We start from the raw sequence: 17,155 nt of genomic DNA, 5'->3' as shown, positions 1-17,155 counted from the left end.
CTGCATGTTGAAGGGGTAGGATGAAAATCACAAGACTTGGCAACACCAAGGTAATTTCTTCTCAAATTTGGCCTATGCTTCAGGTTTTTCAAGAATAGCTTTTATCAGTCTTCTCAAGAGAGTACTTCTAAACAAATAAATGTTTTTCCACTGATGTTTACAATCAGAAGGGGCAGCCAGAAAATTTGAAACCAGTGAAAAATAAATTGGTGAGTCATTGTCTTTGCCAATGGGGAAGTAGAACAAAATAAACAGCATCTGTTATGGAAATATCTTTTATTTGAAAGGTGTTGTCCAGTCTAGACTCTCAAAGACTATTAGCACCAGTGTTGAGGACTCCTGGCTTACATCTTTGATTTATGGTTCAACTTGTTCACATGCATCTACGTGTTGAGAAATGGCCAGTTTCACAAACAAAGCCTTTTATTCATAGCTATGCAGGGTTCATATTGCAGTTTTGTGTATAGATACTTACTTTGTGTATCTTGACATTATCGTTTTTCATGTTTGCTAATAGTGGTCATTGTTTGCCAACAATTAGTGTCTTACTGGGGCCTTTACCTTTAGTGCAGGCTGTTGCTTTCTCTGTAATCACAATTGATTCAGCAAAGCACTTATATTCTAATTTTGAGCATATGAAACCAGCTATTGACTCCAGAGGTCTGCCTTAAAGTTTAATTTTGAGTAGGTCTGTGTGGTTTACTGGATCATGGCCTAATCATGAAGTGATCTCCAACACAAGCAGTCCTGAATAATTAATATATAATTTGGAGATCAAAAAAAGTGTGAATTAGTCCAGTTAGATCTTTTGGGGCTGCAGCTCAGCAACACTGGTGCCTGTAGTAGTCTGAAACAAGGCATTCAGCTCCCTGCAGGATCAGCTCTGTGTATGAGCATTTGCTGGTCAGGAAGTCTATCACAGGTAGGGATGTGAGAACTCTTCAGACCTTGGGCCAGTCCCAGAAAGATTCATGAGGACAACAGGGAGGCATTAATTTCAGTGAATAGAGCCTGGCAAAACCAGACCAGGCTCCTTGTTAGCTGTTCTGTTTGCTGTTCAGCCCTATGGCATTCAACATGTGCAACCACAACTTGTGACTCAGACAGGCATTTGTGTTGTTATAAGAGTGCCACTTACCTTCAAAGTGCCCCACAAGGTCTTTGAGCTATAGCAAGATTGTTTTTTCAGACTGTGAATTTGTTTCTCCTTGCATGCTTCAGGACAGGGGATATCCCTTTTAGCACTTTCGCAATGAAGATGCCATTTTGTGTTATTTGCAATTGATTATTATTTTCTACTTGTTTTATTTGGATAAAACTTACCAAGACAATGTGGAAAATTCAGAGGTCTCATCACTGCTAAGTCATAGGCCCACATTTTAAAGTGCATTTTAAAATATGAATTGTGTGAAGCAATATCCCTTTTCTCATCAAAGTACAGGATGTTACATCTTTAAATCTTGTTTTGGGGGTGTTGTGTAGCTCTCATTCTCCCCTTCTGGTGCCCTGGCATATAGCAGTAACCTCAGCAAAGGAGAGTGCAGACAAACCATGATGTTCTCAAGCAACAGATAGACACTGTCCCAACAGGAATGACTTTTGGCGAGTAAGCAAGAACTGGCCATGAGCTCCTGGGTTGCTTACTGACACATTAGCAGTTCAGGACCTCATTAATGGCCTGTGGATGACAGGGCGCTTACAGCACTGATGTAAGGCATGTCTCTCTCCCTGCCAGTTTCCCCTGTGCTCAGGGGATCTTCTGAGCAAACTGTGTTGCCCTAGCCAGAGCTCCCATCAGCCAATGCACAGGGAAAGTGAATCCTGTGTGACCATGCTGCCGAAATGAGGTGGTAAATCCTTCAGAGCAGAGGGGAACTGCGCTTTAAAAGTAAACACAGAAAAGACATTCCTCCACTTCTATATGCACTTCATACTTTGCCAGAAAGCAATGCATTTACTTTAAAGTAATAGACATCTGTTCAAAGACCTCCCCTTCCCTGGTTGAATTTCCATCACTGTAGTCAATGTACTCCACCTTTCTGACTATAGGAGAGAAAAGAGTGAGAAGGGGAGATTGCTGGAATCTCTCCTCTTTTCGGATTGCTTCTTGCAAATGCAGTGTTGGACCTTGTTGGTGGGGAGGAGGATAGTTCTGGGAGTACAGCAACCCATCAGAAAATCCCGTCAGAAGTTTTCCACCAAAACGCATCAAGTTTCCCCACCAGCCTGTAGGAGGGTCTGGCAAATAGGTAACAAAGATGATTCCTAGCTGAAAGGTCATAATACTGGCAAATAGGAATTTTGAAGTTAATCAGAGCATCTTGGTTTATGACCCAACCATGGACTTCAAATGCATGCAAAAAATCATAAAAACCTCACTTTGTTGCTGGCAGTGATTCCTCAACTGCTTTAGAAATGTCTCTACTCTGCGTACTTATCTACTGTATCTTGGATATGACTTTTGTCTTAACACCTTGCCTTACATGGTGTGCAAGCACAAGAGCTGCATCCTCAGGAAAGAACTATTATTTTTGTCCTTCTAAGGACATGGGAAAAATTTAAGTGCATCTTTGTCTTGTGGCTGAACACTCAAGAAGGTGATTAGGCACTTAATTAGGAGTTTAACTTTCACTGAAAAACAATACATGCATGTGTGTTGTACACTGGCTGTGGTGTTAAGATGATTTCACTTATTTTATCAACCTGAGCGCCTTGGACTGTTGTTGATTGTATGTGGCAGTGTTAATCATGTATGCCATACAGAACACAATTAAGTTTTGAATTAAGAATTAAGTTTTGACTGAGCTTTCTGCTCTGTGCTATGTGAGGAGAACATTTGGGCAGCAGTAAGTACAGTTTAATCTCAGTTTGTGTTCACTGTGTGCCATAAACTGATTAGACATGTTCATCAACTATCCAACACTTTGAAAACATCACTGCAAATGAAAAGAGTTCATAAATCTGAAAGGTAACTAATTTGGTAACAGCCTAGCCACCAAATTATCAGCTTTTTCCCTAAGTCTGCATGCTTCTCTGTCATGCTGAGCTGTTGATAGTATTGGGGGAGAAACTATTTCAGCAGGCCAATACTGCAGAATGACCATTAGTTATTGAAGAAGGGCAGACATGAGCTACTTCCAAATTTTGTGTGTCCTTTCTACACAGCTAAAAGTTTGTGAATGGTCTCCTTGTCCTCTCCAGGAGTATTATAATAATCTCTCCTACTGACCAGCAGTTGAAGATCATTCTGTAGAGCCAAAAGTGGGATACTGACAGCCTCGACTAGTACAGGTTTATTGGACTAGCCATATGACAATACTCTGAAAATTCCTTTCAGCAAGAACAACATTTTGTGGTCTAGATTATATTGCTGACAGAATATTCGGAGCTCTTGGTCAGCTGGGAAATGATTAAGATTTTTTTTTAAAGGTGTTTTTTGTATTGCTTGCTCACAAATGAAATACAGATGCAAGACTGCTTGAGCTATAAATCTGGCCTCAATCATTCCTAACATTTCAACATCATACTGTGCGAAACAGCCTCCACTTAAGTCATTTCCAAATGACTGAACTTCACATTTTTCTTCTGTTATTGTCATCAACCTCACCAGATGTCATAATCAAGGAAGAGCCACTAATGAGAAGCTGCTGGTAAATTTGGCATGTCTCAGTCACTTCCACGTGAATACCTGGAGAACAGACTATGCATCTACAACTGCCAATGTGAATCAAAACCAAAACTAAGAATGAGAGCATGGATGTTAGCTGCTCTTTCAAACTATTCTCTATAATCAAAATAAATAGCCCTGTCAGTGTGTAGAAAGGCAACCTGATTCTTGAACAGGGAGAAGCTTTCCAGTCTTGTGGTTCCACAATTACACACTGCAACTAGAGCTGGAGACACAGTTGTCTTTTGCACCAAACTGAGCATGCTGAGCAGTGACTATTTTATAACCCAACCTCAGTCCGTTATTTTAAGATATTATTCATACAACTCAGGTACACTGTTAGCTGACAAAAATATCTTGCTGCTCCAGTAGATCTCTCTTCTTTTAAGATGATATATGTCAAGATGGTGAAGAACCATCAATTTAGATTATTCTCTTGCTGTAAATGATGCAGTCATTGGCTGTGTCTTTCCATCATTAACCCTTGTACAGAGCAGGCATTTTCCAGATATTTGCATGGCTAAACACATTTGTTTACATACTTCCTCACCTAGACAGATTTTCTCACTGATGGAATCTGAGAAAACCAATGGAGAGGTAGGAAGAAAATGTGTGCAACATATTTCTCTTGATGTATCTTTTCATCTGAGCTACTCTTACAATAGAGATGATGTCTGAGAGCATTTTGGACACAATGAACTGCAACCTTCAGTGAACACTGGCCCATCCCCAATACAGAGAGCTGAGTTTTCTCAGACTAAGGATTGTCCTCAGCCTCCCTCCAATGTGCAAGTTCCCTTTATGTGGCGATTCATAACGGAACTAGCCAAGATCCAGGTCTGAACACGCAAATACTTTGCACAAAAATAAAATGCCAGTGCCCCTTGTGGCTGCCCTTTATGATCGTACTGAGAGGTGGTTGTAAAGCTGAAACCTGTTTGCAAACAGTTTGTTGAATCAGAAGCTAAGTTACCATCCGGTCCCTTTGTGCAGCTTTCCCTTTTGCTCTTTTGCAAGTTCTTGCACATGGGAAGATTTACATTGTTGATGGAGAGTGATTTTTAAGCCTGTGGCCAACACACGTTAAGCCAAGAAATAGATTTTGTTTTGGTGTTTAACTTTGAAACAAAGGCAATGTATTAAAGTCAAGTAAGGTCATGGAGTCAGTGATCAAAAATCATGCTGTGTGCCCCAAATGACCAGGCACAAAGCCTAAGCGGTAAATTACTTACACTGGATAGATGTGTGTTAAGAGCAGTTGGGGAATCACTTGGTCTCTGGTCCCTTGGGAAAAGTTATGTTGGGCTCTATTAAATGAAAAGAGGGATAAATCCCCACAATTTGCCTAGAGGAAATTTGTAAACAGAGGGGCTGGAAAAAAAAAAGTTGAAAAATTGTTCACTAGTTCTAATTATTTAACTAACAAGGTATGGATACTTCAGTAGTGGAGAGGATGGTTGGACATGTGTGTTAGAGAAGGCTGGATTGAATCCAGACCTCTAGGATGATTTTCTGTGACAGTTTGGTTAATTATAAGAACCACATGAAAAAAGGCACATAAACTTCATCCTGTTCTGTTTTAAAATTTTCCCCAGAGCATAAGTCCTCCTTTAAAGGTTACCCTCTGATATGTAACACATCCCGTGTTTTACTAAGCTATGACTCTGTAATAAGTGTTTGAAATTTACAGCTTCAGTTAGTCATAGACTTGAGAAGTGTTTATTTTTTCTCAGTTGTTCTTGCTATGTAATGAATGTAACTCACTGAGTATTCTCAGACTCTAGCCCTGGACTCTGGCAGTCTTGTTCTTTCCAAGAAATAGCACATCAGCTACAGCACGCTGGTAATATGAGTGAGGTCCTTCTGCCTATTACAGAATAATAATTTGCAGACTGAGGAGGAGAGGCTAGAACCGAAGTCACACAAGGTCATTTCTGGCTGAATTGAAAAGAAAGCCCATGTTTTAAAGGCAACTTAGGAAAATTGCAACCACTTATCCATATTGGTTTACAGAAAGAGTCTGTCTGCCTATTTGGATGTGGTGCTTGCAAAATGGGGGGTTCCTTTTCCATAAGTAACTCATTTGTTTTGGTGAGTTAAAATTCTCTATTTGGATAAAGGTCTGTGACTGCTGGCAGCGATTGTGATTAATACCATGTTTCAAACAGCTCAGGGTTTCTTGCAGACACAATGGGAGCTGCTGTGCATGAAGGAGTCTGGATCTTCTTCAGGAGACTTTAGAAGCATTTGTTTGTCTTTTGAGAAATACTGAATGTGCTTTGTGGGAAAAGGAAACGCCACCATTAATGCAAGATGTATGTTCAGTAAATGACTAATACAGCAATAAAATTCCAATTAAAACTATGCTTCTGTTCATCAAGACTGATTAGCAAGTGTTTACTGCAAAGGATTTGATTTATTTAGTACTTCCATCATGTTCTAAAAAATAGCTGCGTAGCATGTATGTAAAGATTTGTTTCAAAAAAGTCTCGGTAGCCTTTTGCTGTGTAGAAAAGCTAAGGCACTGTGCCCCTGCCTCCTGCTGCCCCCAGTGAGTACCCATTCTGTGCATGGTAGTCCAACTGGTGGGCTCTCCCAGTTGCTGCCCCAGGCAAGCAGTGGTTGCCCCCAGGCAGTTGTGGTTGCCCCCGCGCAGGCCAGCAAAACGCTGTGCCACTCTGTGGGCTGTAGACCCAGCAGCACTGCCTATAGGCTGCACAGCTTCTGCTGTAAGAGCCGTTTTTCAGTTGCTGGTATCTTTGCCAACCTTCTGCATTTCAGCTGAAGCATTTTTTGCTGGTGCCTGCTTCAGACCAATGTGTACATTTTTCTTAATTTAATAAAAATAATATGGGTTTGATTTTATTTTTTTAGGTAGTTAGGGGAAGTTTACAGTTCTGCCTCTGTTCAAGGGTGGCAGGTCACTGATCCATTTTTACTGGCATTAGTTGGGAGGTATTTTATTCTCCTTTTTCATTGTTTTTCCTTTGATATTCTCAGCCTGGGCTGGACTTTCTCATTGGTGAGCCAACCTCCTTTCTGTCTGTCTCCCCATAGCATTACCTTACAGGCTTCCTTCGCAGCCCCTGGAGTTTGGCAGGGCTGTCAAACAGTGTGGAGGGCTGAGGCAGGAGTGTTTGAATTCCTCTGTCAGCCTGAATTGCCCTTTCGAGAAGAGCTAGGCTCAGGGGCTCTGTTCTAATGTATCTGCAACTCACATGCCCCATGCATGAACATTGCTCAAAGGTGACCAGTGCCCCACTGCTCAGCTGCAGCAACCACTGATGGTGCAGACAAGGCCCTTGAGAGTGTTCTCAGCCTTTGCCATAGACAGGACCAAATTTGATAGTCTGTGCCTAGCAATGCTCTTGCAAGGAGTAAGGATGGAAATACATCCTGCCTGCCTTTCAGTGCAAAATGCTGTGGGAGAGCTGTTTTGGACCTGCTGAGGCAGTAGTCACTGTGCTTGTCAGGATGACCCAAGAGGCACCAGATCAACTGCTGATGCCTTTGCCTGCTGCTAAGCTGACACAAAGCACCATGTGCAGGTGGGTCTTCTCCGTGGGCTCCATCTGGTATCTCCCTACACTGGCACCATGCAGGTTTACATGAAGAGTAAAGCAAATCTTAGATAGCCTTCAGTGAAGCCCTTTTAGAAGTGGATTGAGTGTGCTGTGAGCATGGGCCCCTGCAAATGCAATGGAGGCTTCACGTATTTACTGTGTGTCCAGATCCTCTGCTCTGTACAGCCTCCAGACCTTGTCTGCCTCTGTAGTGATGTCAGGCAGAAAAAGTGACCAAAGCATTTTCACCGCAGTAGGTCCACCATACTTCCTATAAAAGTCTTGAAACCTCCTGCCTTGGGGTTTGGCAGCAGCCTAAACTGACTACTACTGGCTACACAGGCTACGGGACGTATGGACCTGGATCATGGGATCTACCAGGAATTCAGGGCTCTGGGAGTATTCTCACAGGCTGTATTGCACAGTAAATTATTTCCCTATGAAAATACTCTTTCTCAGGGCTTTACTAGGCCAGAAAATGTGGCCCTTAGGAGGTGGAGGCTGCTTCAGGCTTGCCACTTGGGTTAAAATATAAAGCTTTCCTATGCCCCCCAAATCACTTGGTACCCAGCTGGGGGTGCTGCAGAGAGGATGCACTCCCCTTGCCCAGGAGCTGAGTAGGATTTCTCCTCATTCAGCAGAATAGAAAAGAAAAATAGAGAATGATGCATTAGGGACTTAGATGCTGTTGTGCAAACAATTGCTTGGCATCAGAGCAAAGCCAAGTAACCCCACCAGCACTCATTCATAATCAGCAAAGCAAGCAGGAGGGTCAGCTTTATTACATGGGGGATTCTGCTCAAGTGCAGGCTCCAGTCCAGCATGGAGATGTCAAGAAAGAGTGAAGGCAATGTAATCAGCTCGGAGTGTAAAAGTTACAGTCCGTTAGAGGGGGGAGCTCATAACATCCTACAATGAGTGAAGTGAGACTGGAGCTGAAGTAAGGAGGAAATCGGGGGTGGAGGATTTTCTGGCTTTTGAGGTTTTACGAACCTTGCAAACTGTTTTATGGGTTCACAAAGCTAGCTGAGTCTGTGAACAATTTTTTTGTAATTTAAACCCTTTTCTTTCCAGGGCCATCCAGGTTAACAATAAAAATAATGTCAAGTGATGAATTAAATCTAAATCTGCTCTGCAAAAACATCCTACCAGACTCAGCTGAGCCGTAGTGCATGCATTTCCTACCTTTATTCACTGGATGACGTGTTGACCGCTCATGTTGGCTGTGATTGGTTTCTAGTCTCATCTGTATTTTCAGTAACATTCATTCTTTTCTGTGATTTTTTTTTTTTTTTACTCTGGTTTCCTAAGGAAACAAAGGTTATGAAATTAATCCATTTGTACATGTATGGGTTTCTTTTGATTTCTCCTATCCGGTGTTTTTACTGTGGCAACTAATTTCATTCAAATTTACCAGAAAGGCACAGTTCTCAAAGGTAACTGTGTTCCAATATGTTTTGTGAAAATAAGTGCCTGAAGAGAGGGCAAGACCTTGTTAATGTTTCGAGCAAGGGGCAAAACTTCAGGGAGCTGAACTCATTAGGCATTATAAACTTACCCCCCACCAAAAAAAAAAAAAAAAGAGGAGGGAAGAAAAGGGCTCAGGAGAAACACACCATGCTGCAACTTCAGGAAATCTTGCAACTACCATGAGACTGAAACCCTTAGGAAACTGTTGTTAGCTCATGGAGCTCTCTGGGTTTCTGCTTTGCTGAATGTCTCTGTAAAGCAGTATGTAACCTATAACATCTGAGAACAAATCAAACTGACAATCCAAGCAGCAGTGAAACTAGATCAGTCTGTTTGTTATTCCGTGGCTAGTCATAAGAGAAACGTGGAGCTTGTTTCACAAATTGAAACATCCCAAATTATCAGCACGCCCGTGACCATTCTGCGTTCCTGTTTTTTATTGGTAGTTACTGAAGCCAAACATGACCAGAACAAGTCTGTTACTTCATCTCTGCTTGGCTGGAAATGTCGCTGTGGTCTGATTGTGCTCCTAGAAATATCAGACTTGGCTTTGCATCGGAGGATGGCGGATCTGGAGGCAACGTTTTGTGAGTTGATCCCACCACTTGTGGGATGAACTCCCTTTGGAGTCCACTGCTTGCCCTGGACTCTAAAAGACAGGCATATGTGAAAGGAACAGGGATGTGAATGTTTTGGAGTTAGCTCTGGATAATGTTGTTTCCATGTCCAAATTTCCACACAATCCCTGTGATTTCAATAGTAAGGTTAGGAAGGAGGAGAAAAAAGTAAACGATGTAAATACTTAAAAAAGGCATGGGGGGAGTGGTTCCCTTCTTGCCAACGTATCTGTCCTGCACAAACTGTGAGATATTCCAGGGGTACAAGCGAGTGTTCGTCCTTCAATCCTTAAAAAGCAGCTTTGCTTGCTGACAAGGAAGTACAGCAGCTGAGCTGTGGCAGTAAGTGGTGTATTTTTCCCCAGCTTCTCTTGAAAGATCATCCTGAGTTTTTCATCCCTCAAATTCTTGCATTCCTGGCAAACACTCTCTCATGGTCATACACCAATACTGCTACCAGGTAAGTACTTTCATGACCAAAAACCAGGTGCCTAAATGTGTGTTTAGTGAAAGTAACTTCAGAGGTTTTCCACCACACCTTTTCCTGCATTGAGGTCCAGCATCTGTCCCACTGGATCGGGGATTGCCTCCCACGTGCAGTTGTTTGGGAGAATACAATTGCTTTGGGAAATGCACAGAGGTGCCATATATAGGTTCTGCCCTCCTATATACCGCTTTGAAGTGGTGCATGCAGCCAGTCACTGGGGCTTCATAATCAGGTGTCTGACCAGCTTGTAAAAACTGACTTGTCCATTTATGTAGCTACCAGTGTTGAAGGTGCTCTGCAGGGTCCTGCCCAGAGAAGGGCCCTGCCTGCAATAGTTTGCAGCCTAAACAGAAACATGCTCGGGAGAGGAAATGGCAGTCCCTGGTTCTCTTTGGCCTTGAACCAGTTCCCTAGTACACGGCTAGCTGAAAAATTCAGCGGCTCAGGAAAAACTGTTGCAGTGTCAAGACTTCTTTGTCTCATGGGAGTTAGAAATGGAGCCCTCTCCTTTCCAGGGTTGCTGTTTGCAGTGTTTTACGAATTAAAAGTGCTAAGCCCACTGTTGAAGCATTTTGTTTTACAAACCATGAGGCCTGCTTTTGAGTGTCCCTGGTTGTAAATGGTCCCTGGTACCCTCCAACCATCCATCAGCTGGTGTGGGGCCAGAGGTGCTCTGTCCTAATGCCCTCAGAGTCATTTTTGTGCCACCCAGGGCCAAAGGTGCTCCAGGCTGTGATGTGTTGTGGCCACATGGCTTTTGCCTTTGGACGGATACTGAATCTAGCCCCCAAAAACATAGCAGGGAAAATAGCCTGGTTTTTTGGTGTGAGTTGATTCCTGAGTGATCCTCCCGGGTAGAGGGGCCTCCCCCATGGCGACTGGCTTCCCATCTGGCTAAGGAAAAATGGTAGGTAGGCAGTGTTGCAAGCGTAGGTTGTGACTGTGCACTGTTCTAGCCAAAATTGCAAAAACCAGCTGTCAAATGAGTAAGACCAGCAAGGGAGGGTTTTGCTGCTTTGTTGCTCGGGCCATTTTGGGGGAGGGAGAGAGGGAAGGAGGAGTGAAGAAGCTGGGCTTGATCCATCGCAGGCTACCTGCATTCCTTCTCCAGGGCGAGTGCTTCACAGCACAATTCCCTTATGCTCTCTTATCAGTAATGGGAAGGTGTTTTATTACTGGGTTGCTGCTGGCTGCTCACCAAGCACCTCTGAGACAGGAATCGTCACTCAAGCTGAATTAAAGAGTGCTTGAGTACATACAGGGGAAGGAAAAACAAACTGTCAGGAACTGAATCCAGAACTCCTGACATTCAGAGCTGCCTGGACGACATCAGCTTTTTCCGCCTCCCCTAATCAAGTGCCCTTCTTGCAGATGAAACCTGGGTTTCCAGAGATGCCCAAAGGAGTTAGGCACCCAGCTTCTTTAGAGACTGAGACACCTAATGTCAGAATTCAGGATTTCTGGGATTTCCTCTGACTGCGTCACTAGTTCTTTGTATGCTCTTGGGCACATCAGTTAACTTGTGTTAAGCATCCTACTCCGGGCAGTAATCCCCCCTCACAGCTCAGTGATGCTGCAGGCTGTAGAGATGATGTGCAGTTGTTCAAGCTTGGATATGACAAATTGTGTAGGCCAGAGCAGTGTTGTTGCTGCAGCCATTAAGGTATCTTCTGACGTGGCAAGGCCATGGGAGCCCTGTTTCTAGCCCCACCTTCCAATCAAATGGTTGTGCTAGCACAGCGGCAGTGCACATGCTCTGCCATGTTTGCCGTGTGAGGTCCCCAGGGGCAGCTGGGGTGAGCTGCTGGGGAGAGCCCCAGGGTCCTCATGGGTCACATCATTTGCAGAGCAGTCCTGTACACAGCCTGCAGCAGGGCAGAGGGTACCTTCTCTCAGGCACTCTTTTTTGAAGCAGCCCCTAACATGAATGCAATATAGGGATTTTGTTTTGTGGGAATTGTAATCTACAGCTTCCACTTTCCTTTGGAATGAGAATGTATGGACCTGGCAAGGAAGCGGCCAATTTGGCAGCTCGGCAAGCCTTGGCTGTGAATGAAAACAGATTGCATGGTCTGCATCGAGGTTTGAGCTGGGAAGGAATGGCGTCTAACTGTGCACCAGGGGTCTGGGAGTATGGTCGGGCAGAGAGGCATTAAGGTGTGGGATGCCGCTAGTACTGTGGAGACTCGGATATCTTATATTCTGCCTGTTGTAACGCCACCAGAGCTTACACCTCTCCTCTCATGGGAAGGGATTCCGAGTCGAGTTCCCTTGAGCCATTGTTTTGCCTCATCTCATTCAGTGGGCTGTGGAGTTGGTACCTGCCAGAAGCAGGTCTAAGTGGACCATGGAAGAAGCATTTTCCGAAGGGGAAAAAAGTTAAAGCTTTGGTGTGTTTTCCCACAGTTTTAAATTTTAGGATAATTGGGAAAATGTATATTTGTAGCATTATGTCAACAATTATTAATAAATATTGTTGCAGAAAACAGTATTTTCTGCTAAAAAAACATTCTCTCAAACATATTTTACTTACCTACGTGTTTGTCAAAATCAGGGACCTGAAGAATAACTGCCTGGGCTGAATGAGAGGGAGAACTGCATGTAGAGAAGGAAGATGTGGGAATGTGTGGATGGTCTATGGAGGGAATTTATTAACATCCCTGGTGAGGGGGCTGGATGGGTCCCTGCTGAATTCTCTGTCATCAGAGAGCCTCTGTGGCCCGCAGAGGAATCCCACCCTCCACTCAAAAACGGTCTGCCTCCAGGCATTGCCTACCCCAAGCTTTTGATGCAGTTATTTAAGTACTTGTGGCTTTGAAGAGCTTGTTCTTGACAACCCCCAGTGAACTTCTTTGGTAAACCAGCCCTGACTTTGACCCACATCCTTGAACCACAAGAAACACCAGCCAATATCTGTCTGCAGCATGCAAATGGCTGTATCATGGAAGAAACATTTTCCTAAGAGGAAAAGTTAAATGGGACACCCCTGTTGCTGCGGATGGCTTGTCTGGCTGCTTTTCCCTCCTAGAGGCACAAAGCCCCTCTGCTGGTGGTGGGGGCCCTGCAGCTGTGATGGCTGAAGGGTGATGTATTGCTGGAGCACACACAGGAATTTTATGAACGTTGGCTATCAGGCTTTCTGTGTATTTGGTGAGCAGCTTAATACCACAGGATAAATATCTAGGGACAACATCTATCATCACGACAAACCCTCTCTGAACTCCACCAGACCTGTGTTGTCTGTGATCAGCATTGGGCTCCTATTACGATTCAAGTCCACACTCAGCCCCTGATCTGTTTTCAATTTGCTGATAATAATGTCATTTATTTCTTGGTCTGGGTGCAATTGCAAATCAGGTTGGCTCCCTGCAATCGTCTTGCTCTGCCTCTTCCTTTGGTGATACGCTCCTCTGAGCAGCATTTTTGATCTCATTTGTATACATGCATGTGCAGTGAAGGAGCATTATGGACCAGAAGGGATGATTTTTGTTTCTTTCAAGACAGCTTCCCAATTCCCCGCTAATAAGGTTGATTATGGTATTTGCAATGTGCCAAGTTTGGATTCTAAACAGAGCCCAGGCAGCACTAGGATTGAAAGGCCTTTGGCAGGGGGATTGGAAAAGGCTGCTGGAACAATTAAGGCAAGAGCGAAGCAAAGACAAGGGTCAGACAGGTTTTCTTCATGCATGCAGCAGTTGAATAAAATCAGGAATTGATCCCCAGGGGCTGGGGCTAGAGACTGCATTTGCATTCAAGGGCACCTCTCCCCACCCCAGCGGCAGCAGAGGGGTGCTGTGTCTCACCCTGTTACTTCTTGCAAGGGTTTGAACCTTGGGATTTGAGAGATACAGCGAATGTGCCTGGTATTTCTGTCCCAAGAATGCTGGGAGTGAGGATGGGTTTAGCAGTGGTACTGGGCCTGCAGGATATGTGAGGGTGGAGGGAGAAACCAGTATCTTCTGCTACATGAATGCCCGAGACAGAGATCCAAATGGCTTGTTGCTGGGCTGCACAGGGAGGAATCCCCCAAGAAAGGGGACTGAGCTACCTGATTGTCATCTGGTATGGAGTAAAAAGATTGTAATTTTTCTCTAATAACAGCCTGTGCTCTATTTGCCCAGGTTTACAGCACCTTGCTGCTCCTGCTGTCTCCAAGCTCAGACATAATTTGCTGCCTGCTGCCATTCCTAAGCCTTTGCCAGCACTACTGCTTCGAGCTCCTGCTCTCCTAAAGCAGATCTTTGTTTCAGGTTATTTTCCCTGAATTAATTTGCTTGCTTTTTCCCCAGTCTGGCTCTTTGCTTGTTCTAGTATGCTCAGAGTGTGTTTTAAAATCTCTCTAAATCCACTTGTGTTTTTTATGTCTCCCCTACTATTGGTAACACCTCTCAATTAAGTTTCATCTGTGAATTTATTTGCTATTTGTTTTTCTTCCCCAAAGGATGCAGCATTTTTATGGTGACAGAATAAATATACAAAGGCAGATTTCAGGAGCCCAGTGGAGACTAACAAACTTTGTAGGGTGCTTTGGAGTTATCTCCAGGGCTGGGCAAGAAACCTGGATATCTAGTGATGGCTAATGGGCCTGAAGGCACCAGGGACAGGGGGTGTCCAAACATTTGGACACTCAAATTCCTGTCAGCTTGTTCTTCCAGAGCAGGACTGAATCCAAAAGGATAACATTTTTCTGGAAAGAAATTTTAGCAAAGATCATTATTGAACTAAGAAATGGGCTGCAGAAATGCAAATGTAACTCACCGTAATAAAGTATTGCAAATATTTTTTCACTCTACATGTGTCATTGGGAGTCCAATGGCTCTGAGAAGCTTGGTATTCAGGGCCAAACTATGGTGTCTTAAGGGCATAGAGGAAAGTGTGCATTCAAGTTCATTTGCATGTATGTTATGTATTTATCAGTTTTCATCTGCGAAGCACACACTAACATGATTTACGCTTAGCAGCAAAGGAAGGTGCAGGTAACCCAAGGATGGAATTTTGTCCCTTGTTAAGGTCATTTTAACCTCTCTAAAGCTGAAGAAGCCAGAGGTGTTGAGTTTTTCCTGGGGCTAATGTTAATATGAAAAATCATAGGTTCATTATAGTCTTGTAGTTCTGGAATGGGCCTGTAGAGATGTCCTTCATCACTCTGCACTTAAGCAGGAGGATTATTTCTAGACAATGGTCACGGTTGTTTGCCTGACTTATAAAAAACCCTCCCTAGGTAACCTGCTGCAATGTTTAACTATGCTGATAGTCAGAAAGCTTTCTTAATATCCCCTTTAAATCTACTTTGCCTTGTGTAAAACTGATTTTTCTTCTCTTACTCTTAATGAACATGGAGAGCAATTGATCATCATCTTCCTGACCTTTTAAATGTGAGAAGATTGCTATTAGGTGCCTCCTTAGTCTTCTCTTTTGTAGACTAAACAAATCTACTTCCTTCATCTATTCTTCCTGGGTCATATTTTCTATACCTCGATCATTCTTATTACCGTCCTTTGGACTTTTTCCAGTTTTCTACATCTCTCTTTAATTGTCATGCCCCAAAACGAATACAGTATTCCAGAAGAGTGAAATCATTGGTCTTGTGTTATATACACATAACACTTGTGATAATACATCTTAGAAAGAAATTTGTCTTGTTTGCAATGGCGTCACACTGTCGACTCATTGAGTTTATGTCTTGATCATTTTATGCTGTGCTGTTCCTATTCAGTCAGTGCATAGCTAATCACTCTCTCCTGTTCCTGCTCTTGATTTCTCCTTATGATGGCAATACTTTGTACTTGAACTTACCAAATTTCATGTTGGTTAGGACCATCTCTCTAATTATCAAGGCTGGGGTTTTTTTCTGATCCTGACTTTCCAAGGACTTGGCAGCCTCTTTCAATTTATGATCCTTTGCAGAGTTTATAAGTGAATTCTTTTGGCTGATATTCAGAAAGTTAGGACAGAGCTGTTTGTTCAGCAGGGACTAGGAAAATGGTTGAGATTTGTACAAAAATTATATATTTTTTTCCCCACGCACTTGTTATGTGACCATTTAAGCAGCTTCTGGTTGTGGTGTCCTTTCATTCCTGAATTATTAAAAACATTGGGTTTTTCCAGCTGTGTGTTGTAGTTGTACACTACAGGCATTTTGTAAAAAATGTATGAGTGCTCATATCTTAATGCTATTTCCTCAAAGAGTTCTCCTTCCTTTTCTAGTCCCATTTGTAGTAGACATGTATTGACTTTTCAGGCTCAAAATGAGATCAGTTTTCCATATTATTTCTATTTAGTGAAAAGACTTATTCTTTATTTGAGAAGAAGTTACTGCAAAAGTGTTCCCTCAGATGCAGAAGAGACTTAGGGACTGTGGTCTGTGATAAGAACTCCATCTAGATCTGCAACTTGGGGGTTTTTGTTTTTCTTGCCCACTGAAAGTTCATAGGGAGTATCTGCCCCAGGAAAAATCTAATTCCTTGAAATTCGCCCTCCTGTGTGTCACCGATTTCTTTGTGTGCAGCCTCCTAGTATCCTTTCCTCCTCCTCTTACTCTCTCTTGCTTCCGTACTAATAATGCTTTTTCCTAGACTGTGCGTTTATTTAGCAGATGATAATGGAGTTCACAAAAATTGGGAAAGTGGGAAGATACGTAATGTTGTCAAGTGAAGGAAAAGGGATTTCCTTGTTCTCATTCTTACAAATCGCTCGTTACAAGCAAAGTTGCTCCAGCAGACTCTTCAAGCATCATGTGTGGCAGACTCCATTCCTGCAGCATATTTCCCTGGCAGCATGCTGATGGATACTGCTCCAACCAGCAATTCCAGCAATGTCCCTCTCTGTCCAGCTGTCAGAGGACTACTTGAGTATTTTCAGTAAATCAGCTTTAATAGTCTCACCATTTCATCTGTGTAAGGTCGTTAGTCCCCAGGTAACTATTGAGACAAACTGTAATCACCTCTTGTCTGCCGCACCATAAATCCTCATTTTCACTTGCATGTCTGCACTGAAGCCAGTCTGCAGCTTTGATGTGGTGATCAACTGCTGGATTGGATGACGTGGGGAACACTGTCAGCTCTCCAGTACTTCTGAGAGAGGATGTCTTTTCTGAAAGCTTCACCCTTCCACCTAGATTTTGTTTGCGTAGACATAGGAGTTGCTGGAGAAAGCCCTCTGACTGGGATGACAGTGTAGTGTAAGGAAGAGAACAGTCCCCAATGGCTTTACTGTCTGTGGACCCATTACTCTTTGACCTGGATCTGTATTTAGGGTCTGCAAAGCCTGCTGAAGCCCAGCTTGCTGGCACCAAGCTCTGGTTTCCCAGCTTTCTGCCATGCCATGGCTGGAGATGAATGGCAGCTGACAG

The sequence above is a fragment of the Nipponia nippon genome, unplaced genomic scaffold (genome assembly GCF_047370975.1).
Source record: "Nipponia nippon isolate SJK-2023a ecotype South Korea unplaced genomic scaffold, ASM4737097v1 scaffold_3, whole genome shotgun sequence".
In the NCBI taxonomy this organism is placed as follows: domain Eukaryota; kingdom Metazoa; phylum Chordata; class Aves; order Pelecaniformes; family Threskiornithidae; genus Nipponia; species Nipponia nippon.
Note: the sequence above shows the minus strand (reverse complement) of the source record.